Below are 27,209 nucleotides of genomic sequence, written 5' to 3' on the forward strand. Positions count from 1 at the left end.
GAAAGGGCATGGATATGGGGCAGCAGACCATATCCACAACAACTGGCCACAAATATTTTTGATATAAAAGCTTCCTCTCTAATAGAAAGTTAGGTAAATGTGTATTGTAAACACATTCTGCCTGAAAGTTATTTTCCAATCTTTGTCTTAAGCTTTGGTAGAGTATTCCTTAAAACCTGGTAAATAGGTTTATTCCTTACACACACCACCCTATAGCCATTTAGTAACAAGATCACCTTGTCTTATAGGGTAGTGTCCAAGAAAAATGCTGTTCATTTAAATGACTGACAGCTAAGATATTTCTTTTTTTCTTTCATGTCACTTCCCTTTATCCATTTTCCATAAATATCACATTTACTCTCTGATTGACTATCTGGGGCCAACAGGGCAAAATGCTGTCATCAAAAACTAGGTATTAGGTATGTAATTATGTAAATTTCAGACCAAAATATGTAATCAATAGTCAAGAAAAAATTAAGAATGCTCTTTTTCCAGAGGGCCCTTCACTTCCTAGAAAATTTCCAGAAACACTGATTTCTGAACCTTAAAACTTTTGTTTGAGCTGTGCTGCATGCTTTATTCTCATCTGACCTGAGAACCTCACTATAAGCACTTTACTTTGTAATTCAGTTTTTGTTTCTTGTTTGCTCCATTTGACTGTAAGTACTGCAAGAGTGGGGGGGGGGGTCTATCCTGGTCATTCTGCACCTCCAAAACCCAGGCCAGAACATGGCTCATCATGGGTATTTGTTAAAAAATATTACAAGCCTTAGCATATTGTAGCTTTGAAAATTCCTGGAACAGTGAAGCCTGTTTAAATGTGTTAATCTATTTCGTGGTCCCTTATTTAGGTTTTCTAAATCCCTGCTATGAGTGAGATCATCTGGTATTTTTCTTTGTCTTTCCAGCTTATTTTGCTGAGCATGATCCCTTCCAACTCCATCCATGTAGCTGCAAATTGCATGAGTTTATCTTTTTTATTGCTGAGTAATATTCCATTGTGTGCATATATATATATATATCTTCTTGATCCAGTCATCTATTTTTGAAAATGCATACATTGTGCAAAAATGAAAAATGATGTAAGAATTATATAAAATAAAATATATTAAATAAAAAAATAAATGTGTTAATCTAGTGTTTCTAAAATGAACTATAGCACTGACCTCTCCTACCCACCCACCCAGTCCCCACTTAGAATACATTTTGGAAAATACTATCTTACAGCAAAAGTGGAGATTGGCATTTGTTATTGGTCCAGATAGTGATTGTCCTGGTCATTCACCTTCTGCCCTTCCCCAAATCCATTCTCCATCCTGACATCTACAGGTTATATTATCTGGGGTCCACTGACATCTGGTTTCTGGTTGCATCTGGCTAATAAGAGGAAATGCAAGAGATCAAAGGGCATGAGGAGAGAGAGGTCAGAGTATTTCTTCTCCATTCTCTCTGCTTCTGCATGGTCATTGCTTGCACCACTGCAAGGAACTGTTCCTCCCAGTGGATGTACAGCCACTCTCCCAGCTCACCCAGGCGCCAATAACATGTTCCCTTCCTCCTCCTGTAGGTCTCAGGGCGGTAATGATTTTACCTGGGGTTATCTTTGGGCTCCTCAACTTGCCTTGATCCCACCCAAGCTCTCTAATCATTTGGTCATAATCTCTCCAAAACCCCACTGGAACATGCCATCTGTTTTCTGCAGGCCCCTGAATACTGCAGTAACAGCCTCTTCAGTCTGAAATGGACTGCAAGAGGAAATCAAACACCTAAATGGAACAGTCAGTTTCATAGCATGGATTTGTTACTTTGAAATTTTATGAATTCCCAGCATTTCATCCACACCTGTACAGGTTAGTACAAAAGTAAATCCCAAAACCAAAGAAAAGCACTCTTTCGAATTATCCGTCTTTCTAGCTCACAGTTGGGAGATGAACTATGTACTAGATGGTTTTAATCTATTCCTTACACAGATTCTGAGCTTCAAAGAAAATAGGAACTTATTCCTTGGGGCCATCACTTCTCATTTTTAATATAGTTCAAGACACAGTGGGCACTCATTGCACATTAATTTAATTCATATATTCATTTAGATGATGGCCACAGCTGCAGAGAGTAGACGAAGTGAAGGCATTACCCATTAGCGTCTGACAAAAGAATAAAATTTGGCAGCACCATGAACAAAGGCAAAGAGAGACACATTTGTGTAAAGAAGGCACCAATTCCCCAGGTGCAATGTTTAGCATCTTTTTATGTGACATGAAGATTGAACTAATAAACTTAGTGTTTATTATAACAGACTTGGCAATAATTGGGATCTTTCCAGGAGTGGTAGAATAATAAGAGTGTCCTTTGGGCCTAAGAGCATATGCTCTATAGATAGGCGTGATCTGATTATGTTACTGCATAAATTACTGGGTTTATGACTTGCTTTCATAAGTATGTTTGCCTTGGAAATCAATGGATATAGATACATCAAATCAAATAATGTCTAGTAAAGTTCCCTAACATGTATCCTGTGTGGAGAGAAACCTTCCCATTCTGATGAAAGTGCTATAGAAATCCCATGCTGTGTAGCCCCCACTGGATCTCATGTGCAGAGGAAGGGGGTTTTGACAAGGGAAGGGTAATCATAGACATATCCCTCCAAATAAGTGCCTGGGGCTGGTTAGGGGGTAACCTGCTATTTATTTAGTACCACAGGAAGCTCCCAACAGCATTGGTATCAATACTTAACCATCAATTGGAATTGGTATTTTCCATCAAAGATTTTGTGAGGTAGAAAGCCAACATAACCACTACCTCTATTTTGAACTGTTTTTCTCATCCCCTCATCTTAGACCTTAGCCCATTTCTTCTTGGCATGTTTCCACCACCCTGTAAATTATTTTGTAGGATAAAATGGTTGATTTCTAGTTGTGTAGGTCCTTGACATTGTGTGTTTCCCTTCTGTGGAACTGGTTTACAGGATTTCAGGCTAAACCTGTTTGGGCAGCTAAACTTGTGATGAAGATAATGATAACCCAGTTCTCCCATTCTATTATTATTTTAATAATCACTTGTTAATATGCTTATCTCCTTCTTAAAGTATTAGTTCCTTGAAAGCCTATTTCTTTCCTATTTTATCTTGTCCTGGGAGCTGACTCTTCCCAGGATGAGTGAAAGCAGAATTTTATAGTTCTCCTTCCTCCCCCTCCTCAGGGAAACCCCCAACCCTGACTTTTTATCTCCACCAGAAAAATGGTATCAGAATCCACAAGTATATTCCACAAAGTCTGAGTCATTCAGTCTTGACACCACGTGTAGGCATCAATAGTTAATGGAAGCTTTACCCAGCCTGGTCCAGAGCTGGCCCCTCCTAAGTGAGATTAGGCTCTCACTGGCCTTGCTCTTGCTTCACATTGAGGGGCAGACCTGGATGTCTACAGTGTTCTCTGCTTCTGACATTGGTGACTTTTTTTTTTAAACAATTTGGTGACTATGTTATTTGCATGTACTTGCATCAGATCCCCATCTCTTTTTTTTTAATAAGATGTATTTATTTATGCGTACAAGAGCTGGGGTGCAGGCCAGAGATGCAGGGAGTGAGAGAATTCACTAGAGAGAGAGAGAGAGAGAGTGGGGAGCAGAACAGGCAGGCTGACTGAAATACACTGCTGAAGGGAGCAGTGGGTGAGACAGAAGAGGTCTGCTGTGCTGTGTGGGTCACCTCCCTAGCCAGGGATCTAACTCATGCTGCAGTGGCTGCGGATAGCTTCATAATACTGCGTCTTAATCCCTTGCACCACCAGGGAGGCCCCAGATTCCAATCTCTTCAGAATAATTATTTCTAATACATTTTTCTGCTAATACAGGAATAAAAATTCAGTAATCAAAATGTTTCCTGTGAAACTTGTGAAAAAATGTTTTTTTTTTTTTTATTAAACTTAGCTAACATATCAAAATCCAAGTTTCAGGGGATTGTTTTTAATGTTATAATAATAAAAAATCACACCGTTTTTACAAATGCTTGATCATAAAAAAAAACAATTTGGGAGATGGAACTATATACTAGATGATTTTAATTTATTCCTTAAACAGAGTGTGAGCCAGAGAATTCAACTCCCTTATTTCAGTCATTTGTATCATTTACATGAATCTGGACAATTCTGGTGGTTTTCCCAGAACAGAATGGATCCAAATAAGGTGGATCCAAATCTCCAGTCTTGCCAGTTGAATAAAACTATTTCATTGTTACAATCTTCAATGAAATTTTAAACATAGTGTACATAAGCACCAGTGACAGTATAAAACCAGCATATCCTAAATGTTTCCTGTGCTGGCTTCTGCATTTAATATACCAGTATTACCCTTGAAAAATCCAGGTGATACTGGTAAATTACTGTATTATAAACTTAATCGGGGAGTAGCCTCAGTCACAGTAACCTTGCTGGATACACACCTTCACTAGAACACAGTCTCTCACACTTGGTGTGTAACTAGTATTAATTTAGTACTTAAATTTTTTCAGGCTGCATCAGGTAGCAGGAATCAAAAGTAGTTTCCATTCTCCTGGGTAGGCAGCTGATCCAGTGTCCCTCCCTGAGGCTAGGTTACTGTTAAGCTTTCTTATAAAATAGAATGCAAAAGAATTTTAGTAATCTTCATATTCCATAAAATATTCTATAGTAATCCACTGCTGCCCAGGTACTTCAGGCTTTTTATGTAATAGCTTAGCAGAGAGAGAAAGGATTTACTGAAGTTACACTGGCTTTGAGGGAACAGGGTTACTGCTGCCACATGAGGGCTGGGAGAAGCATATGTGAAACACACAGGATCATGGGGGAAGCTTATCTACCTCATGACACCATGAAAGAATACCTTCTCCCGTGTGCCTGGGCACTGAATTTCCCTACAAAGTTTCTACTGCATGACCTGCTGCTTTCAGCTGACTGGCTCTCCAACTGAAACCATCCTTGTTCTGTGCCTGGGGCAAGCCAAAATGCCAGAGTTGATACTCCTGGAAACAACTCAACCAGTGATGGGTTGGTGGAAAAATACCCCAGCCGCCTTTCCCCCAGGAAGGAATCAAAAATTGCTGTTGACAGGTAACTGCTGAGGAAATGTAGAGAATGAATAACCACAATGGGCTCCATGGAAAGGAGTCATGGAAGAGATGGAGCTGGAGATCCTAAAACAAACAGCAGATTGTGACCAGGGGCAAAGAGAAGGGAGGACATTAGATAGGAAGAATGGCATGGAGCAAGGTCTAAGAATGTAATGGTTTTATTTTATTCCAAGTAGACTATATGAATATTGGTATTTCTTACACTCCTTTTAATTTACCAAGTACTGCTAATTTACCTACCTACTCTATGAGGGGAACAGAAGTACACTGATTTGAGACAAAGTATTTTAAGTAGCAGAGCATTCAAGCATATGAAGAACAGGCCTAGGAATGTGAATACCAGCAACTAGAGTTTGAGGCATACTGGTATTTGAATACTGGGGTCACACAACAATGTAGAAATGAATTAGATTAGGGCCTCCCTGGTGGCGCAAGGGATTAAGACGCAACCTATGAAGGCTGTCCTCAGCCACTGTAGCGCGAGTTCGATCCCCAGCCAGGGAGCTGCCCACATGGCGCAGCAGACCTCTCCTGGCTCACGCGCTGCTCCCCTCAGCAGTGTATTTCAGTCAGTCTGCCTGTACTGCTCCCCACTCTGTCTCTGGTGGATCCTCTCAGCACCCCCGCACCTCTGGCCTGTACTCCAGCTCTTGTATGCATAAGTAAATAAATCTTTATTAAAAAAAAAAGAAATGAATTTTTAAAATTAGCATGAATAGCAAAGATTGGAGTAAAGTGATACAGGAAGTTAGCAGACTGGCTGAGGCCTTTGAAATAGGCCAGATGAGGTATGACATGACAGAGGCTTCACTGGGCAAAAGGCCATGAGGAATGGAGAGGAGTATTCAGACATAATGCTGCTACAGATATGCATTAGGGAAGAAGGGAAAATCAGAAATGACCCCAAAGTCTCCTCTAGTGGTGAGAGGGCGGTAAGGGGGTGGAAAGACATCAAATGACAGAGAAGGACTGGGTAGTCTGGAAAAAAAATGATTAACTTGCTTTATCACAATCTTCTTTTTCTGCAAACTCTTGCTGCATCTAACTTCTGAAATATAGTATTACATTCAGTCTTTGTGAACTGGATTCACTGAGAAGAACTGTTAAAGCAGATTCTAAGCCTCCCTGAGCCCCTGCCTTTTCTTTATATATTCTTTATATATTCTTTAAGAATAGCCCCTGCCTATTCTTTATATATCATAATTATTTAATGGAAGAGGAACCGTACTCTCTAATTCCCATTCCAATTTGCTGTCCTCATGGAGAATCTTATTTTCACAACACCAGGGCTATAGATATTTTAAATTTGGAATTTCCCAACTCCCATCAGGATAAGTCATACCTTTAATGTTTCTTAAATATAGTGTTTGGGCACTTAATTATATTATGCAAAATTAGTAAACAGCTATTTTGAGACACAGTTGATCAAAATGAATCTGGAAGGTGTGGTATTTATTAGTATTTTATTTCAGAACCAAGTGATACGGCATTCTAGTGCTTGAAGCTGAAAGATTAGTGGCGCCTAGAAAATGATAGAACTGGGGAGACGGCTGGTGTTTAAGTTTCAGTGAAATAGTTGTTTTGATCATTTCTTATAGAACTGATTAGTCCCCTGAGAGGCTGGGGAGGTGGTGAGAGGTAAGGAGGGGGAGGGGGTGAGAGAGAGACAGACAGAGAGACACACAGACATTGATTCACCTGGACTCTCCTTTCCCCTGCTTTTCCATCATTCACACAGCTCCATGAATACATCTCATGGATTCTAGACTTCCTGCTCTTTTTTGCATTGCTGGATGTCAAGTTAGTTGGAAGAGCTGCTGATCAGGAAGAATCTCAGCTCTACAAATGCTGTAGATGATGACGGCTACAGCTAAGGGAGTGGAAGATTGTAGAGAAAGAGAAAGGTGGAAATACTGAAAACATCTTTCTGTTGCTCCTTTAGCTAAAGCCATGACAATCACCCTTGTGTCATGTAACTACATCCCAATAGAGGCTATGGTTGCCGAGTGCTTTAAGGAGTCCCACACGTGTTGCTGAACTAGGTTGTGGAGGTTTCCTTGTGAAAATAAGATGTCAGTTGTGATATAGTCTAAAATTTTTCTCTCACCCTCTGTATGACCTTTCTTATTTTCAAGGGATTCTGAAGTGAAGATACTTACATGCTTGCTACTGGATGGTTTATGGTCTATGAAATCTGTCTTGATTCCAGAAATAGATCTGTAACAGGACTCTATAACAAGGCTATTGTTCCAGAGACTGGTGAGAGAGCAATAGGGCCTGATTCAGACCTTTTGGTAAGATTCAGCCAGACTCTGTCTCCAAATCATCACCAACATGCAGACTCTGTCTTTCTGTCTTTGGCCATTCTGGGTAGGACATGCAAAATACTCATATCAGTTTGTTCATCCATAGATCCCTGGCAGCCTGCTTCCTGGCACTGCTGGCTTATTTGCCTTTCCTAGAACTCCTATTAATATTTTAAAATATGGACTCCCTGCATAGAAATTTAATTTTCAGGAACTAGAGGACAAATCTAAGATCTGTGACTATCTTATGGATACATTTCCCCTGTGGATTTCAAATTATTCCAATCTGTAAAGAGCCTTCATTCTCCCTTTGGGTTGAATGGAATGACATTATCTTGAGTTTCATCCAAGGGCCTCAACTCTGGAAACCATTTTTGTAGCTTCCAGAAACCATGCTTTGGAAAACTACATTGGTTTCAGACAAACCTACATTGCCTAAGGTGTATTTTCAAATGTGTGGTTGGCTCTCTGGTTATTTTGAAATGAACACTTTTTTTACCCTTTTCTGACTATGCCACCTTATTTCTTTGCCTCTAGGATTTTCATTCTTCCCAATGATTGCTCTGTACTTTATCTATACATCTGTATTATCTCCATTCCTGCTTGAAAAGATTTTGGTTATTATTATGTATTTTTCACTGACAGGGATGCAAGTTAACTTTTGTCATTTCTTTGAGGGCTACTCCTTCCCCTACTTGGTGAGCCTCTTTGATTACAGGGTCTCAATTGCTCTGGTACCCAATTCTGGCCAGATGACTCATCCCGTTGGCCTGAATCCTGATTGGCTTAGGTGTTGGACGTGTGACCTAAGCCAGTATCACAGCCCTCCTCTCTGGGAGTTTTGTGAGAGCTTGCAGAAAAGTGGCTCTATCTTATACTTTGGGATTGCTAGCGGCAAGGAGAATAAGATAAGGCTATCTTTGCCACAACATGGGGGGTTCTACCTGGGAATGAAGTCAGCACAGAGTAAAGAAAGCCAAGCCAGGGAGAGGGAGAAGACTACACTGATCCTCAAGATATGCCTGGACCCCAGGCTCCTGGTCAGTAATTTTCAGATATATGGGTCAATACATTCCCTATGCTGCATCAATTCACTCGAGTTGGGTTTCTGTCAGAGCAACTGAAAGATTTTTGACTAAAATAAACATGAAACACCAGTTAGAAATCAAGGAATATTGCCTTAAACACAAAAATGATCTCACCATAGTGTGGCTATCATTCACATATACAAGACCGTGAATTATGAATGAGAAGTTAGATTCTTGTCACCCAAAAGGTAGAGACAAGAAGTTATAGTGTCCAAGTTATACTAGGCCCTGCAGAGTACTCTCTCATCAGAGCTTTGAAATGCATCCCTCAAAGAAGTCCTTAGCATTCTGAAGACACTTCTCTTAAAGCCCCAGGCTGGTCTCCTCAGTTCACTGCATCAAACATCAATCTGGCTTTGTGAGGTAGGCTGAGGACTGCTCTTACCTTTATCCTTCCTTCTTAAACCTGAGAGAAGTTCCAGTTTTTGCCTAGGACACCGCAATTGCAAGCAGAGCGCAACTTAATGACTATACTGAGAGTGGCTTCTAGTCACAGCTCACAGCCCCGCACACTCCCTCAGTGCTCCCAGCCTGACCAAGGGCCAGAGGCCAGGCCATTCCAAGTTCTCCAAGCATGATCAGCCCTCAGATCCAAGATGCAGAGAAAAGATAAAATTTCCAGCTTCTCCAGTGTGAGGCCAGCCTCTCAAATCTTATTTCCTATTCCAGAAGCAACCTACATCCTAGACAGTTGACAGTGGAAACGTCCTCTCCATGTACAGAAAGCCCACCCCACTCAAAAGAATATGCTGTGCTCACTGTTCCAGTAAGATAACGACTTAGCACATATTGGCCAACACCAGAGTTTTCAGCCTTCGAATGACACCTTGAGTGGGAGAGCTCTAGTCTAGTCCAGTCCTGTTGAATTGCTTCTTCTAGTGACTTTATTCCAGCAAGAGATGAGGATCAGGACAGGCCAGTTAATGCTGCCTAGTTAGAGCATACCCCATGACACTGCCTGGAATTAAGTTCAAATTATGATTGAGCTGCTAACTAGCAATATAACTTTTCAGAAGTAATGACCCTGAGCCTCATTTTCTTTAAGTGTAGAATGGAGTCAAAGATTATAACCTTCTCATAGACAGGTCCAAGGAATAACTGAGAGAATAGATAGCAGGTTCTTAGGCCAATATCTGACAATGGCAGCCTGTGCTGTTTTGATTTCTTACCATCCTCATGCCTCTGTGAACTTTTAATTACAAACAAATGTACAACTCTTCCCATAGAATGAGACAATGGCAGGCAAAACTCTGTAACGGCTGCATGATAACACTGTTTTCTAACCCATAAAAGGGGGAGAGCAATAATACTGGCAAAGACATGGTCTGCCTTGATTATTCCCAATGGTTCAGATCACCTGGAGTATTTATTATCCAAATTAAAATATCTGCCTATAAGTCAATGATGACAACAACGTTCAATGAAAGAATATTTGGTAGGATTGTCTTTCTTATGTGAAAGTAAAGGGGCTCTTCTACTAGCTTTCCCAAAGCAAGAAAACTACCTTCCCCTCAAATTAAAGCACTTTTCCATCTCTTAAACAGAAATTGTCTTGTAACTTTTATGATATTTTCCCCCACCCCAGTTTCAAAAATCCTTGTTAGGGTACTCTGTTCTGTTATGTTTATATCAAATTGTTACTGGTATGAAAACAATAAGAAGTCATTTTATTAGTTGAAGGATGGGGCTAGCTGATAGGTGAGCTTGTTTATTATGCATCTACTTTGTGCCTGACAGGATGTGAGGAACTGGGTTTTCATGGGGGAATAAAGCAGACACCATCTCTGTGCTTATGAAGCTTCCAGTCTGGTGGGTGAGCAAATAAGTGCTTATGCACATCTGAAGTGCTATGAAATTAACAACCAGGTGAGTGATAGAGAGTAAAGGGAATGTGTATGGGGGCACATGTACTTAAACATGGTGGTCAAGGAAAGGCTCTTCAAGGAGGAGTCATTTAAACTGGTCTGTGTAGGATTAGAAGGAGCCAGGAAGAGAAAAACAGCATGCTTCCCAGATGTACAAAAGACAACACTTTCAAGGACATAAAGGGAGGCCAGTATAGAAGAATAGCAGGGATTTAGGCAGGAATCAAATCATGTAGACAGCTTGTACACAGTTGAATTTTATTCTAAATGCAATGAGAGGCCATTGCAGAGTTCCATACATGTAACTACTTAATAAGATTTATATTTTCAAAAGATTAGTTTGGTTTCCACATGGAGAATAGAGAAGGCAAGATTGTAAAGAAAAGAATCCAGCTCAGAAGGTTTTGTGATGGTTTAAGGGAAAGATGGCAGTGACTGGTTAGAGTGGTGAGGTGTAGAAATGGAGAGACAGACTCACTGGAGATATATTTTCGACGTAAAACAGGCAGTTGTATTGATCGGCATGTTGTAGGGAGTGTTGGACAGAGGCAGCAAGATAAAGTGCATTTCAAATGTTAGTGGACAAGTGCATGTAAACCCTCTGGGAGTTTTTGAAATGGCAGATTCGGATTCAGCAGGTCTGGGGTACAGGCTGAGAGACTGCATTCCTAACAATTTTGTGATGCTGATATTGCTGCTACAAAGACCACTTTGAGTAGTAAGGGCAAAGCAAAAAGATTTGTTTTTAATGAAAGAAATGACATTTCTCCAGTTGTAGTAGAAAGGAGACTAGAGAAAATGGGTGACTGCAAGGACAGGGAGAGGTACAGCATAATTTCTAGTTTTTGAGTGAATTATGTGAGAGAGAGAAGCTTCAACAGGAAATTGAGGAGAGCAGAGGGCATTAAATCCATCTGAGGGGGGAAAGTAAGCCCCAAAGAAATATCATTAGATTTGGGGATGGAGTTGAAGGTCCAGTTGAGGTTTGTAGCTGTGAGATTATGTGCAAGCTGCCTACATCACCTAGCAGTGCAGGTGCTCCTAAGGGAAAGAAGGATGGCTGGGGGCCTCCCTGGTGGCACAAGGGGTTAAGACGCAACCTATGAAGCCATCCGCAGCCACTGCAGAACGAGTTCAATCCCCGGCCAGGGAGAAACCCACATGGCGCAGCAGACCTCTCCTGACTTGCCCACTGCTCCCCTCAGCAGTGTGTTTCAATACATCTACCTGTTCTGCTCCCCACTCTTATCTCTGGTGAATCCTCTCACCTCCCCTCCCAAACCTCTGGCCTGTACCCCAGCTCTTGTATGCATAAATAAATCTTTAAAAAAAAAAAAAAAAAGGATGGCTGGATTTCCCTATTGGGAGCATGGGCATAGGGGTTAGAGAAGGGAAAGTCTTTTCAAAACTAATTGTTTTGGAGGGGATGGGGACAGAGGCAGGTGGGGTATAGTTTGGTGGACAGTGGAGAAAAAATAATTTTCCTTAACAATTTTACTGTTTTCAAATAACAACAAATTAGTTTCTTCCCAGTTTGTGAAGGCTTAAAGAAACTAAACAAAAAATCCTAATTGTAATGATGAACATGGAATCTAAGCTGGACAGAATGGAAGTAGACTTATTATTCCTGCCAAATGTGTGCCAGTTGAGACAGCAACATTAATTGCTGTGAAGAGACATGTCAAGGTTATTCTGGAAAAAAATACTGGCTAATTATGTGTATGTATCTCACTCGTACCTTATAAAAGCAGATTTTAATCAGGAGGTGTGGGATTGCCATGGCTTCTGTGATGCCTGTACATTAGTTAAGAATGTATTTAGCTGTAAGAAAACATCATTCAACAAGTAGTAGCCTAAATAGCATCTAACATAATGAGAAATCGAGAGGCAGAACCATCGCTGTACTTTTAATTGCTCAGCAATCCTATTTTGGATGCAATCTCTTAGTAGCCTTTTTATCCTCAAAGTCATTTACTCCTGTTCACAAGATGGCTGCTGCTGCTCCTGACAGACTTTCCATGTTCAAGTCAGGAAGAAAGGAGGAGAGGCTAATGCCAGCTACAATGACCCTTTTTATCAGGAATGCAAAAGCTTTTCCAAAAATTCCCCAGCAGACTTTCACTTACATTACACTGGTCAGAATCTCATCACATACCCTTTCTGCAAGAAAAGTGGGTAAAATAAATAAATATTTAACTTTTCTTTTCTCCAGATGGAGGTTGACAAGGGATAAAGGGGTTGGTAAAGGATGTTGGCTCAGCCTACCTACAATGTCTGTAACACCCAAGACTGGCTAGAGAGTTGGTCTAAGTTCTAGATCTGTTTTAGAGTAATCAATCCACCAACAATATCCTATGTTAAATGTACTGCTCAACAAAAAAAAGCTGTCTTCTCTTCCATTTGTTTCCCCTTCTAGTCTCAGCTAGTCTGAAGGTCCACATTTGAGATTATAGAATCGCTGAGACCTGTTAATTTCTAGACCTGCAATCACTTTTATGTGACTCATGTTCCCAAGCTAATTCAGTTGTTTAGGGAAAAGATAAAGTGAAGAAAACAACATGTTTAATTCTAGGGGAGCAGGAAATTCTTGATTATCTATAATGGATGACTTATGGATTTTCTATACTGAGAAAAGAAAAACTACTTCCTTTAACTAAATCCTGTGTTTTCAATCCAAAGAGTTAATTCATGAGGGTTCTCAGCAGAAAATAGAGGAGTTCTATTCACTCTTAGCTAGATAATTTCAAAGTTTTAATCTGTAACTCAGTGAAAGGGCTTGCCTTTTATCCAAGGTCACGAATGAATGTCTGAGTTGCTACAAGGAAATCACCACAAAAGTCAAATACATAAATCCCAGTGTTATCAGAAGCACTGGGGGAAAGTCTTACAGCACCTGACTTTATGCCACTGCAGGGAGTGGGACAATACTGCTGAACACACCCAGCTGCACCAGAAGATCACTGACCTCCACTCTGCCAACAGGTTGCCATTCACATAACTCTTGATTTCCCCCTAACTCACCAGTTGCCTTTGCTTCTCTCCCCTGCTGTTCTCTAGAGATGTACTTCTTCTTTGCATGACCAGATCTTTCAGAAAGGCTTCCCATATCAGAGTTGTTCAGCCTCTCAGAACAGAGTTCTCTGCTCCCCATCCTTCTTCATAGACCTCCCAGGCATTCTGGGGATGGGTTGTATCTGGATAGGCACGTAAAGGCCTTAAGCCCCACCCAGAGTCAAACTGTCATTCCTGGGGCTTCCCTGGTGGCGCAAGGGGTTAAGCTGCAACCTATGAAGCTCTCAGCAGGCACTGCAACACAAGTTTGGTCCCTGGCCAGGGAGCTACCCACATGGCGCAGCAGACCTCTCCTACCTCACCCACTGCTCCCCTCAGCAGTGTACTTCAGTCAATCTGCCTGTTCTGTTCCCCACTCTATCTCTGATGAATCCTCTCACCCTTCTGTATCTCTGCCCTGTACCCCAGTTCTTGTATACATAAGTAAATCTTAAAAAAAAAAAACAAACTGTCATTCCCTCTCACTCAGTAGGCCACAGGTGACATGCCTCTCCGTTTAAAGTGATTTTTCTTTTCCTCCCCTGGCGGCGCAGCAGTTGAGCGCTGGGCTGCGAAGCTGCCCTCAGCCTCTGCAGCGCCAGTTCCATCCCGGCAACCAGCGAGGGTCCCACATGGCGTGCAGACCTCTCCTGCTGTGCCCGCTGCTCCCCTCAGCAATGTATTTCTATCTGTCTGCCTGTTCTGTTCCCTGCTCTGGTGAATTCTCTCACCCTCTCGCGCTTCTGACTGTACCCAGTGCTTGTATGTATAAATAAATAAATAAATCTTTTAAAAAAATAATAAAGTGATTTTTATCCAAAGTTTCAGTTTCCATTTCCTGTAGCTTGCTTCTTTTTAGCTCATCCAATGAAACAGTAATGTCTGAGATCTAATTGTGCATAAGATTCAAGTTCTTTGACATGGCTCTCTGGAGTTCCATTAAAATCAAAGGAAATTGGTGGGCATCGGCTTTAAATATCAAGTATTCTAGGATAATTAAGAAAATCACCGAACAACTACAACAGGAGGCTTTTTATACAGAAAACACAACAGATTTTTAGGGAGTGGTATTAACCCCACAATCTACTCAGTTTCACACCCAGCCCAGACAGGATACTGAATAACATCTGGAAGGAATAATACTTTTTAAAGCTACACATGGAACTTAAGTGAGTTTATTTGTCCAATCAGGAGGCCATGGCTAGGCCTGCTGCAGGCCCAGTGACCCAGTAGGTCACAGAGCTCAGAAAGCACTGATGCTGCACGACACTTCTACCATGGAAATAGAGTGGCACTCACACGTGTTCCTGGTGCATTCCAGGGCACTGCTGCACGGGAAGTGCACAGTCTATGGATCCAAGTCCTTCAACACAACAGGTTCCTCACTGCAATTGGACCATCAGTTTCACAAAAGTAAACACTCACTTTGCCTTTTGATATTATTTGTAAATTTTGTTTGTTGATTTGGTAGGAAAGAGAAGAGACAATCAACTGCCACTGAGGCAGATTCATTATTCTTGCCCAGCTTTCAAAACTAGCTCAGTCCTTCTGGTGTGATCTGGCTTTGTTGTTTCTTGTTGGCTTCAGTCAAGTCATCAAAGCTCTGTGGTGCATTTTGATGAATAGAAGAGATCATACATATTCAGATACTTGGATACTTCCAAGCAGGCCAGAGCTCAGGGTTCAGGGCAAAGTAGTGGAAAACCACAGGACTTGGAGAGCACAAGTCCCCAATCTTACCACATGTCACGAAAGTGACTTAAAATAGAATCTGACATTCCTCCAACACATTTTAGGCTTCAGACAACTGACAATAAATGAAGAACTTTTGCTATGCTTTGCAAAACACACACACAAATGTAAGGATTATCTGGGGGCATAAACAGTACAAAAGGAGGAAGTTGGAGAAAGGGATTCATGGCATTAATAACACTAATTGGAGACATTAATGAGCAATTTTGATTACTTTTCAGTATTAACCATGACTCACAATATAGGGGAAGTGTTGGCAACACTGGTAGTGAAATGGGTGTGGGTCACGACTGACCCTTATTAGTTATAGATATAGGCAAACTAATCCCTTTAACCCTGGGTTTTTTCATTGATTGAAAATATGTACTCCTGAGGTTATGTGTGTGGGGGGTAGATGTATGTGTTGGAGGGGTTGGGGAATGTAAGAGAAATCTCTGTACCTTCTCTTCAATTTTGCTGTGCACTTAAAACTTCTCTTAAAAAAGGTCTTAAAAAAATCTACCTGGGGCCTCCTTGGTGGTGCAGCGGGTTGAGCACAACACTGTGAAGCTGTCCACAGACTCTGCAGCACGTGTTCGATTCCAGGCCGGTCAGGGAGCAACCCACATGGTGCAGCAGACCTCTCCTATCTTGCCTGCTGCTCTCCTCAGCAGTGTTTTCGGTCTGTCTGCCTGTTCTGCTCCCCGCTCTGTCTCTGGTGAATCCTTTCAACCTTCCGTGCTTCTGGCCTATACCCCAGTTTTGTATAAATAATTTTTTAAAGCTACCTGGTAGTGTTATTGATATTGATGCCATAAAGTATGTACTAAATAATCGGTATTCAATGAGTGATTAGGGGGAAAGGTGCAGTCATCACCCTTTCTCATGTAAACATTGTTGACAGCCCTTTAATTCCAAAAATAAAGCTGAAAATTCTATGACCAGAAGCTTCTCTTTTGCAGAAAATAAGATGAATGAAAGTATAACAGTGACATCTCCATAAAAAGGGGAGTTACCAAGTTTCTGTCCCACCTAATGAGAAGAGCTGAGTGGCCAGGAGAAACTATACAACATGGAAGGCAGGTGGGCAAAAGGAGACATGAGAGAGACACAGAAGAGACACAGGTGGAGAAGGGCTGCTTGTTTCTCGGCCTTGAACTTGCACCGGGGACTTGGAGAAGACATGTGAAGAGAGGCATGTAGAGACTCTCAAGAGATACACATGGGGAAGCTGATAATGGCAGCTGTTTTCTTGCTTTGTACTTAGGTTTTGCTCCTTCCATCCCGTATTTGCCTGGCCTCTTTCAGCCCTTTCCTATAGTTCTCTGTGAGAAGGTGCCTTAGACTTGTGGCCATTTTTCAGGGCTCAACTGCTCCACTTCCAGCCAACACTGTTTGCTGGGCATTTAGCTATGACAGGATAGGTAATTTTGGATGTTTTATTGGAAATCTTACCTTTTTGTCTCCTCTCTCTGCACACTAATCCTATTAAATTTCCTCTACACTAACTATGCTTAGTCTTTGTGCACATACATGGCCAGATCCCTTTAGAGTGTGCAAGTTTGGGAGTTTTGGGGTACCTCTCACTGTGCACACTTAGAAAAATATATTAATAAACCCCAAATAGTGAGCATAAAATAAATATGCTGAAAGCACAGATTCAGGAGCCAGACTGCCTGCATTCAAATCTCACTTTGTGACTTACTAGATACTCGACTTTGGGCAATTCACTTAACCTCTATGTATCTCAGTTTTCTCATCTGTAAATTGGAAATGATGTCCTTCCTAGAGTGCCATTTAGATGGTTGAATGACTTAGTACATATAAAGAATTTAGAGCAGTTCCTGGCACAAACTAAATGTTCCCTACCTGCTTGCTATCATGGCGGCTGCTAGCCTTACTTTTTAATGGCTAGACAGTCCTTGAACATGAGAAGCATTCAAAAAACATCTGTCAAAAAAGAAATGGAAAGACATCCCCCACTCATGGATTGAGAGAATTAACATTATGAAAATGGTCATCCTACCAAAAGCAATTTATGGATTTGATGCAATCCTGATAAAAATCTCAATGACATTCTTCAAAGAAATAGAACAAATATTGATTAAATTCATAGGGAGCCACAAAAAAAAAAAAAACACAAAAAACAAACCTCAAATAGCCAAAGTTGTCCTGACTAAAAAGAAGGAAAATGGAGCTAACACACAGCCAGATTTCAAACTATACAACAAAGTCATAATAATTAAAACAGTATGGTACCAGAGAAAAAAGACACACAGACCAATGGGGAAAAAAAATAGAAAACCCAGAAATAAAGCCATACATGTATGGACAACTAATCTTTGAAAAAGGAGCAAGAATATGCAGTGGAACAAGGACAATTTGTTCAATAAACGGTGCTGGGAAAACTGGACCACCACATGCAAAAGAATGATACTAGATTACTTCCTCACACCATGAACAAAAATCAACTCGAAATAGGTAAAACAATTACACATAGACCTGAAACCACGAAATACATAGATGAAAATATAGGTAAAGCACTACGTGATATATACCTCTCAGAAACATTGTTAAAGACTCGTCCCTTAAAGCAAAGAAAGTAAAAGCAAAGATAAACAGCTGGGATTACATCAAAGTAAAAAGCGTTTTTGTTCAGCAAAAGAGACATTAACCAACATAAAGAGACACCCTACTGATTGGGGGAAATTTTTTGCACTCCATACAACTTATAAGGGATTGATCACAAAGATCTACAAAGAACTCACATGACTCAACAAAAACAAAGTAAACAATCCAGTCAAAAAATAGGCAAAAGAACGAAAAAGACACTTCTCCAAATAGGAAATGCAAATGGCCAACAGGTACATGAAAAAATGTTTAGCATCTCTCAGAATCAGGGAAATGCAAATCAAAACCACCATGAGAACCACCTTACACCAGTGAGAATCGCACAAATTAAAAAAACTAGCAACAACAAATGTTGGCGAGGATGTGGAGAAAAAGGAACTCTCCTACATTGCTGGTGGGAATGAAAACTGGTTCAGCCACTATAGAAAGCTGTGTGGAGGTTTCTCAGACTAGTAAAAATGGAGCTATCACATGACCCAGCAATTCCACTCCTAGAAATCTACCCAAAGGACACAAAAACATTAATTCAAAAGGATACCTGCACCCCTATGTTTACTGCAGCACCCTTTAGATTTTTTTTTAAAGACTATTTTTTTTTAAGATTTATTTTTATTTATTTATACAAGCACTGGTTACAGTAAGAAGCGCAGGTGGGTGAGAGAATTCACCAGAACCAGAGCAGGGAGCAGAGCAGGCAGAAGGACCGAAGTACACTGCTGAGGAGAGCAGCGGGCGGCAGGAGAGGTCTGCACACCATGTGGGACCCTCCTCCAGTGGCTGGGGTGAACCGGCGCTGCCGAGCCTGCGGGCAGCTTTGCAACCCAGCGCTCAACTGCTGCACCACTGCGGAGGCCCTGCAGCACTCTTTAGAACAAGATATGGAAACAACCCAAATCCCCAAAAATAGATGACTATATCAAGAATATGTGGTGTACACACACACACACACACGCACATGCGCACACACACACACACACACACACACAGGAATACTATTCAGCAATCAAAAAGAAAAACTCATGTCAATTGCAGCAACATGGATAGTGCTAGAAGGGATTTTGTTAAGTGAAATAAGTCAGAAGGAAAAGGAAAAATATCAGATGGTTTCACTTATGGAAAGATAGGGGAACCAAGTAAGGGATCAGGGAATAAAATAATAAAAAAATTAACCGGCGACTATAAATCAGAGACATTCTGCAGGGGAGGGGGAAGGAAAGGGATTAAAATGGAGGGAACAGCACAAGGGACTATGGTAATGGTGCATGGGTGAATTGGTAGTGGGAATTCTATGGGGACTACACCTGAAAGGAGAAATCAAATGTACAAAAATGAATAATGTAAAATATATAAATATAAATATAAAAATTGAAAAAAAACCCAACATCAAAGTGTTTCGATGAAGGGAGGCAGATGAGGGAAGCTGAAAAGCAGATAAGAACTGTGGTAGGTATTAAAAAATGATACTACATATACCACATCTTCTTTATCCATTTTCTACCAATGAACACTTTGTTGTTTCTAATGCTTTGCTATTGTGACTTGTGCTGCAATGAATGTGGTAGTGCATATATCTCTTCAGAAAAATGTCTTTATATTCTTGGTTAAATAAGCAGTAGGATAACTGGATCATATGGTATTTCTATATTTTTTTAAAGGCATCACTGTACTGTTTTCCATTTAAATCAAATGGAGAAAGACAAATACTGTATGACTTCAACTCACATATGGTAAACAAAGAAGCGAAATCAGCAAAACCCAAAAACCTTTTCAACTACAGGAACAAAACAATGGTTACCAGAAGGAAAGGGAGAAGTAGGGTGGGTAAACTGGGAGAAAGGAAATTTTATGGTGACTGATAGAAAGTAGACTTTTGGTGCAAGCATAATATAATACATTCAGATGTAGATATCCAAGGATGTATACCTGAAACCCATGTAATGTTAAAAGATAATGTTATTTCAACAATAAATACTCATTTTTTAGCCCAGGAAATCAGAGTGAATTGGGAATAGGACTGTATAAAGAGAATGTCTTCTTGCTCTCTCCTTTAGATGATAGCCATTCTTATTAAAAAAAAAAAAATTAAATCTTATGTGGCCACTTGCTGTATCCTTAAGGCCCTCTAGAACAGTGATGTTTGTGCCTCCAACACTTGTGCTTGGAGCCTTCCATGGGCTGCTATGGTGGGACCAGAAGTCCTAGTGGTGAGACCCCTGTCTCCACTATGAGCTGCTTTCTAGATTGTGGTTTCACTGCTTTACAAGTTGTTTAATCCCTACACTAAATGAATCAAGGAGAGAGAATATGCAGCTGCCTTTAGGTATCTCCAGTCAACCCAGGCCTAGCACACATGCCATTTGCTGGTACATCTGAGCAGAGAGATGTGTGAATTGCTCTCCAAGTTGAAAACCAAGCAAAGAACATGCTTGACTAAATGCCTTTCTTCTTGCCTTCTCTTTACTTTTTATTTCTTACTGTCCCTTTGTGCACTAGTTATGCTATGTGTTTTCTTTTTATGTTTTTACAACTGCTAGGTTGCTTTCAGAGGGATACCATAAGACAGCAGAGAAATTAATGCATCAAGGGACCTCAAGCAGAAAAATCCATCTGACCTGGTGACAGTTGGTAAGCATTAGAGAAAATCTCATTTACTTGAAAACCATAAGTTTGGCAATTTCATTTCGGCTTACTTCACTGCCCTTCCCAAAGCTGCGGGTTCAATCAAAGAGAAGGAAAAAGCAACTTCACTGAATTTGGTCCGAAAGAGAACTTTGAAGCCCACAGCAAGGCTGTTTAGAGGAAAGGAACTGTAAGAAAAATATCTCATTGTTGTTGGTCCAAAACCGCCTTCCTGATGCCCTATTGCATTTTAATGAAAACTTTAAGCCTTGTCCCAGATTTTCCTTTTCAGCTGATGGATGGGGAGCATTGCTCCATAAGAAGGCACACATTCTTTCTGCCTTTTTCTACTTCCAGCTACTTTATTGGGTGCTTCATCTCAACCACTTACAATTGTTTTATGATGAAGGCTGCATTCCAGCTCATCTTGAAATGGAATGTGCTCTTCCATGGGGGTAGGGCCCAGGAAGAATGTCTTTCTCAAGAGAAGAAAAGTGGAATTTGTCAGTGATGCAAACCAGACAGGAAGGGAAGGTAGGAAACTGGTTATTCACAGACGGCTACTGAGACAATGAAAACGGAGCCCGACAGATTCAGTCAGCAACTGAGGTCATCAGCCTGCAATTTGGTGATCTTGTCTCTAATCATGGAACAGATAGGACCAGGGGACTGTGCCAGGCTGTGTACACTGCTGTGCTTTGAAGGCAGTGACAGACACTAAGGGTTTCATGAAGCCTGTTTCTTGGAAAGACCTTTGACCTAGGTCTCATTCTTTTATCTTTAGTTCTTCCACCTGTCCTAAATTTAACTCTTCCAAAAAGGCCTGAGAAATGGTTCAACCCTGCTTAATCTTATCAGGCTAATTTAGGAACACAAATTAGAACCAAGATTTTATTTCCATACAAAAGTTCATGTTAGTTTTGCTTTCCTATGAGTTCACCCTCTCTCTGGGGTACTTTCCTGATGAACACTTACTAAAAGGGAATTTTAGAAGAGGAAAAAATAGATCTCCGAACAAATCATCTAGTATTTTATAGTCCCTCGGAGGTTATATCTAATTTTGAGGGGGCAGCGATGAAAAAAACAGTTTTACTTTTCATGTGTGGTTTAAAATAAGTCAAGTAATGAATGACTATATAACTGTGTAGCTATTACATACTTAGGCCTATTTTAGTTATTATGGTATGCCAAAGAGTTTTAATAATTTTTATTCACAAGAACTTTAAAATTAAGTTCGGAAACAAAAGCAGTTAGTGAGAAGACAATGTGATAATTAACCATATTTTATACTGATAAAATAAAGTGCTAAAGGATCAAGTATAGAGAATAGAGTTGGGTAGAATGAGGTGTTAATTGCCTAGTATAGATTAAAAAGAAAAAGCAGTTAGAGACAACTATGGTACAGCCTTGCCAGAGAATTATTGGGGAAACAGCTCTTTGATAGCATTTAAAAATTGTGTGTGTGTGTGTTGCATTGCTGAGAATAGTTTATGATTCTAGATTTCAGATTCTCTTAATTACTCTAATTCTGAAAGAAAGGGGTCGACCAATACTTCTGTAATGTTGGACTGAATTTGAGTGTTCCTGGGAAGCTTTGCCACAGGAAATGTGGTCTAATCTCAGCTTTTAGCAGATAGCTTTTATCCCACTGATTAAACTCATTCTTCTCTCTTAATGTTTCCTGGCTTTTCCTAAAATGTCCAACAATGTTCGTAAGGACTAATGTCAGTGGACTTTTAAAAAGAGTTGATTTTATTACAAGATTTCATTCTCATCAACTCTATCAACTGTGTTATGCATTCAGTGGTGTAAATCTGAACTCATCTCACTTGCTCAAGGCCTTGAGGTGTGTTCACATACCCATTTGAGTAATAAGGATCCATCTTTAGTTGTTTTGTTCTCTATTTAATGGGGAAGCTGAAGCAACAAAGAAATATGATTGACAGCACTTCCGATGATGGTTCCAGTTCTTTGAAAAATTTCTTAATACTTAATACTCACTGCTACCACCACCACCACGAAGGACTTATTCTTACAGTTAACCCCTGAACAACACAGGTTTGAACTATACAGGTCCATTTACATGTCAATTTTCTTGTAAATGGATTACAAACTTGTGGTATCAATTGAGAACAGTAAGTGTATTTTCTCTTATAATTTTTTAAATGTTTACTCTCTCTAGCTTATTTTATTGTAAGAATACTGTATATAAATCGTAACATGCAAAGTGTATGAATTTATGTTATTGGTAAGACTTCCAGTAAACAACAAGCTATTAATAAGTTTAGTGTGATTCTAAAGTTATATGCTGATTTTCAACTACATGGGTTGGGGGTAGGGGGCATGGTCCTTAGCTCCTTCATTGTTCAGATACTAGTCTTTTCTTTAATTAGGTCTCATTACTTTCCTTTTGAAACCTATTCCATCGGAGCTTCTTGGTAAGCTTAGGTTTATTAAAAAGGATCTGATGGGATTTCTGTAAAAGTTAGAATTAAGATTACATTTCCAGTTTGTGAGTGGACAGGAACAAAGTTGCTTAGATGTCTTTATTTTTTTTTTTTTAAATCTGAAATTGTTAAAGCACGGGCAGTTTTGTTTGCTTTTCTTTTTTTTTTTTTGATGGGGCCCAGGCACACACCTGTGTTCTTTGGTCTATGAAGAGAATGGACTGCGTTGTCTGAAAAAAGTAAAATGGGTAGCAGAAGGAAGAAGCCTGGCTCTGGGGTGTGTTGGATTTCTGACACTGGCAGAGGAGCATTCCTCTGCAATGCAACACTCTAAAGATTGCAAAACCTCAGAGGGCAATGAATCTGTGCCTGGGGAACTAGGAACCAAGCAGCAGTTTCCCTTAGTTGAGCATGGTAAGGATGTGAGGGATTGAACAACTGTATGCAGTGCTAACTGTTTTTTTATATACTTAAATGCCCATAAAACAAGAAAAAACTCCACTCAAATTTGTTGCCCTCCATTTTCCAAGATGACGTAAGCCCCGGGGTTCTTGTGAGATCTGATAAGTAGCAATGAAATCCTGATAACCAAACATCTCATCAGTCTTGAAAGAGTGTTGGAAGCATATTTTATTTAGAAAAATTAATAGAAATGTTATTGCATTCTAGAAGCTGTGGGATAATTCAGATGTGTTAGAAATCTTCAAGAGTTGATCATTGAAAAAGATCTATTTCTGTTTGGATTTCGGTGTCTGATTCTGTATGAGAATTGGACTACAGGCAAAACAAATTTAACAAAAGTAAAAAACAATTAAAAATTACCTAAGCCATATCCCATTTAGTGAAATGGAGAAAATAAAATTGTTAAATTCTACTGGATACAAGTGTAGTTATTATTATTTCTAAGGCAAGGTGGTCAGCAACAGTCAATACTTCTCTGGAATTTCAGTAACTAAATTTGGGTCATTTTATAGAGCTTTAGTGGTCCCGAGCACTCTCATGGACTCCTCACATTATATCAAACATACATTTTCTTCCTAATTCAAAGTTTTGCTTTTTGCAATTTCAAAGTTTTGCTTTTTGCCACCAAAGGTCTGAAAGTATTGAACAGAAAATTCCAGAAAAAAAAAATTCACAAGTTTAAAATTGCCTGCCATGCAGAGCAGCAAGATGAAATAGGAAGCCATCCCACCTCATTCCCTCAGGGTGTGAATGTCCCTTTTAAGGATCCACACTGTGTAGTTACCCATGTGTTTGCCACTTAGTAGCGATCTCAGTAATAACAATATCAACTGTCACAGTATCACAGTGTTTGTGATCATTTACTTAGAAGTGGCCCTAAAGCACAAGAGTAGTCAGTAGTGTCCAAGCCCTATTTCACATGGCCTATTCCATTTACCTCATCTCATCACACAGGCAGTTATCATATCATAGCAATGATCATATCATAGAAACACAAGAACAGGAAGCTTAGTAGACTGATATTTTGAGAGAGGAAGAACGACATTCTCATACCTTTTGTTATTAGAATTGTTCTATTTTATTATTAGTTACTGTTAATGTCTCAGTGTGCCTAATTGGTAAGTTAAACTTTATTTTAGGTTTGTATGTCTGGGAAAAGAACATGGTATATAGAGTTTTGTACTATCCATGGTTTCAGGCATTGCCTGGGGATCTTTAAATGTATCTCCCATGGATAAATGGGGGCTACTATATTAAAATGAAGGGACAATGTGCATTTAACTAAATGCATACAGAAACATAAGAATTAAGTTGGTATTACAGGTTTCCATGTTGCATTTTTAGGTATAAAAACATTAGTATTAATTTTGTGACTTCGTTTTTATATATGGAACAAATCAAGTATCCAGTAGAATGGCAGCAGAGCAAAGATGCTGGGCTAACCTCCTACATATATTCTCAACTAAGCTGTAGCAGAACAAAAAGTCAATCACCACTGAAAGATAAATAGATGATTATAGTGTTAGGAGTGACAGTCTGGCAGAAAGGGGTAGGAAATACATTTATTGAACTGGGTTTGCAGTTATACTGAGGCAGTAAATCTTATAAGAGGGAGGGTCAGCTGCCTTACAGAGCCCCCCTGTAGTTGTTGACTCAGTGGCACATAACCACATTGGGGACATTGAAAACTTGGGACTGCACTGTGTAAGGGGGTGCATATAATTGGTGTATAAACAGAGTGTGCACTATTGAGAACCATAGGAACAGGGGTGCAGAGTGCTGATTACTCACTTAAATCAGAGGCTCCCAAATATAGAACAGCTGGAGCCTGAACTGTATGTAAAGAGAGCCAGGCAAGCCAGATCGGATCACCTGTGTCTCCTCATAGAAGACTAGAAATTGTAGCCTGAGGCTGTGAGATTTGAAACATCTGCCACCACCCCATCCAGGCCCAAATGGAGACAACCAAATGCCTTCACTAAGCAGAATTTAAGCACCTGAGTTGTTTACAGCAGGAGCAAGGACCCTGGGTGTAAGACTCTGCACTGGAAAAGCAAAGAGAATAACTTCCAACTTGTGTCTGTCTCTACTATAAACCAAGCCCATTGCCACATCTAGTATATGAGATAATTAAGTGAAGAAATTGACCTAAGGGAGAGGATCACTGTGAACCCACCAACAACTCTGGTACCTGAGCACAATTGGAAGTTGCATCCCTGACATTCAGGGGAGGTGACCATTGGTGCCCAGCTGCCCTGGTTTCTGTCTACTTGTTACCTTTTGCCAGTATCAGTTGTTTGGCTACCTGAACAGGTATATTTGGAACCAGCCAAGGTCTTTTCCCACATTTCAAATGTTACTACAGGCCCTTGGAAAGCTTTAAGGCTGCAGGTGATTGTACCTGTGGTGCCTGCTGGAGCAACTGAATTGTCCTCCTGCCTCTCATAAAAACAGCAGCGTTTATGAGGTAGATGACCTTAAGCCAGAGTCAAGTACTATCACTTAACATAACACAACTCTTTCCTTTCCAGATGAAGTGCAAACATATTTCATTTTAGTGGAGGGAAGGTAAGCAATTTTGCCACAAGTGTCTATGAGAAGTCTGAAAAAGTTTTATAATAGTATAAATAAATTGAACCAATGGCTTTAATGGTTTCCAAATGCAATGGCATTATGATTTGATCAGGTATATTTTAGAAGAATATTAAATGTCCTTTACAGTTGGCAGGTTTGGGGTCACTTGAAACAGAGATATTGGTAAGAATACTGGATATGGTGAGAGAAAAATTAATTTTGTTTAGCTTCCCCACCAAGGAATTGTTTCTCTGCATCTCTTGCCACAGGTAGGGTTTAATTACTTGTGTGATATAATGAATGGTTTGGAGTAAACAGGTATTTTCTACACATCAGTCATTTACAAAGCCATGATTTTTGCCAGTCACATGATATCAATCCAATTATCTCATAATACTTTTGTTCATATAAATGCCTTTTACTTAAAAAATGTATTTGAGGAGAATTCTGCCTTCCTGGTCAAGATTTATCCTCTCACCTGAAACAATGAAATATCTGAACCAAACAACAGATTTACCTCTCACCTGAAACAATGAAATAAACAAAACACAGGTTTTCCCTGGTTACCAAAAGCAGTGTCCCTGTGAACCCTTTAGTAGCCAAAGCAGCATAAAAGACAATTACCATCAATTTATATGAAAAGACTTTTGAGCATTACCAGACTCCAAAAATAACCTAAAAAAATCATATGGAGTAAGACATAAAGCCTGAAATAACACCAACACATAGTTAAAACAGGAATATGATAAACACACCACTTGTATAAAGTAGAAATAACGTATGTGTGGATAGTTCCACTTACCAGAAGCAGGAAGGCAGCGAGCACACGGGAAGACTGAGGTAGCAGTGATGGTGGGTTAAGCTGGTTCCTTGGAGATTGGGGTGGTAGGAGATGCAGGAAGCTGAGGTATAGAAGAGAAAGGAAGAGGGCCATTATTAACATCTCGTCATCGTCTGAATCCATCATAGCAGGCAGTCACTAATGCCTCCACCTTCTCCTGTCTGCCTCAACATTGAAGGCTCTTACTCTGTGGTGGCCGATGTGGCTTGAAACATAACAGAAGGCTTGACTGCTTGTCCTTGAATGTTTTCATCACACGATTCTTTGTAGGCAAACATCTTGCAAACCTACCCTAAATCTATGTGGCCTTTTGAAATTAAAGTCTCATTTTTCTGCAATCATTCTAGCCCTGTCAATGTAGGGAAACTTTTACCCAGTGCTTCCAGTTCAGTTCACCACCATGGAAAAAACACAGTTTTACGCTAAGCATAACATCCTCACAAGCGCTCTTAGACATTTCTGATACCTGAGGACACATTTGCTAACAGAG

At 40.1% G+C, this 27,209-nt stretch overlaps 1 long non-coding RNA gene across 1 annotated transcript in view; it reads right to left on the reverse strand.

Annotated features, from left to right (window-relative positions):
* Positions 1-27,209, reverse strand: part of LOC129146630 (uncharacterized) — a 116,687-nt gene that overhangs the window by 89,076 nt on the left and 402 nt on the right. Inside the window, exon 2 of the long non-coding RNA XR_008553555.1 lies at positions 26,681-26,780. This is a non-coding gene — a long non-coding RNA (uncharacterized LOC129146630). The remainder of the gene's footprint in view (positions 1-26,680; positions 26,781-27,209) is intronic.

Source organism: Talpa occidentalis, unplaced genomic scaffold (genome assembly GCF_014898055.3).
Source record: "Talpa occidentalis isolate TD23 unplaced genomic scaffold, MPIMG_talOcc4v2.1 talOcc4.3, whole genome shotgun sequence".
NCBI classification, from domain to species: domain Eukaryota; kingdom Metazoa; phylum Chordata; class Mammalia; order Eulipotyphla; family Talpidae; genus Talpa; species Talpa occidentalis.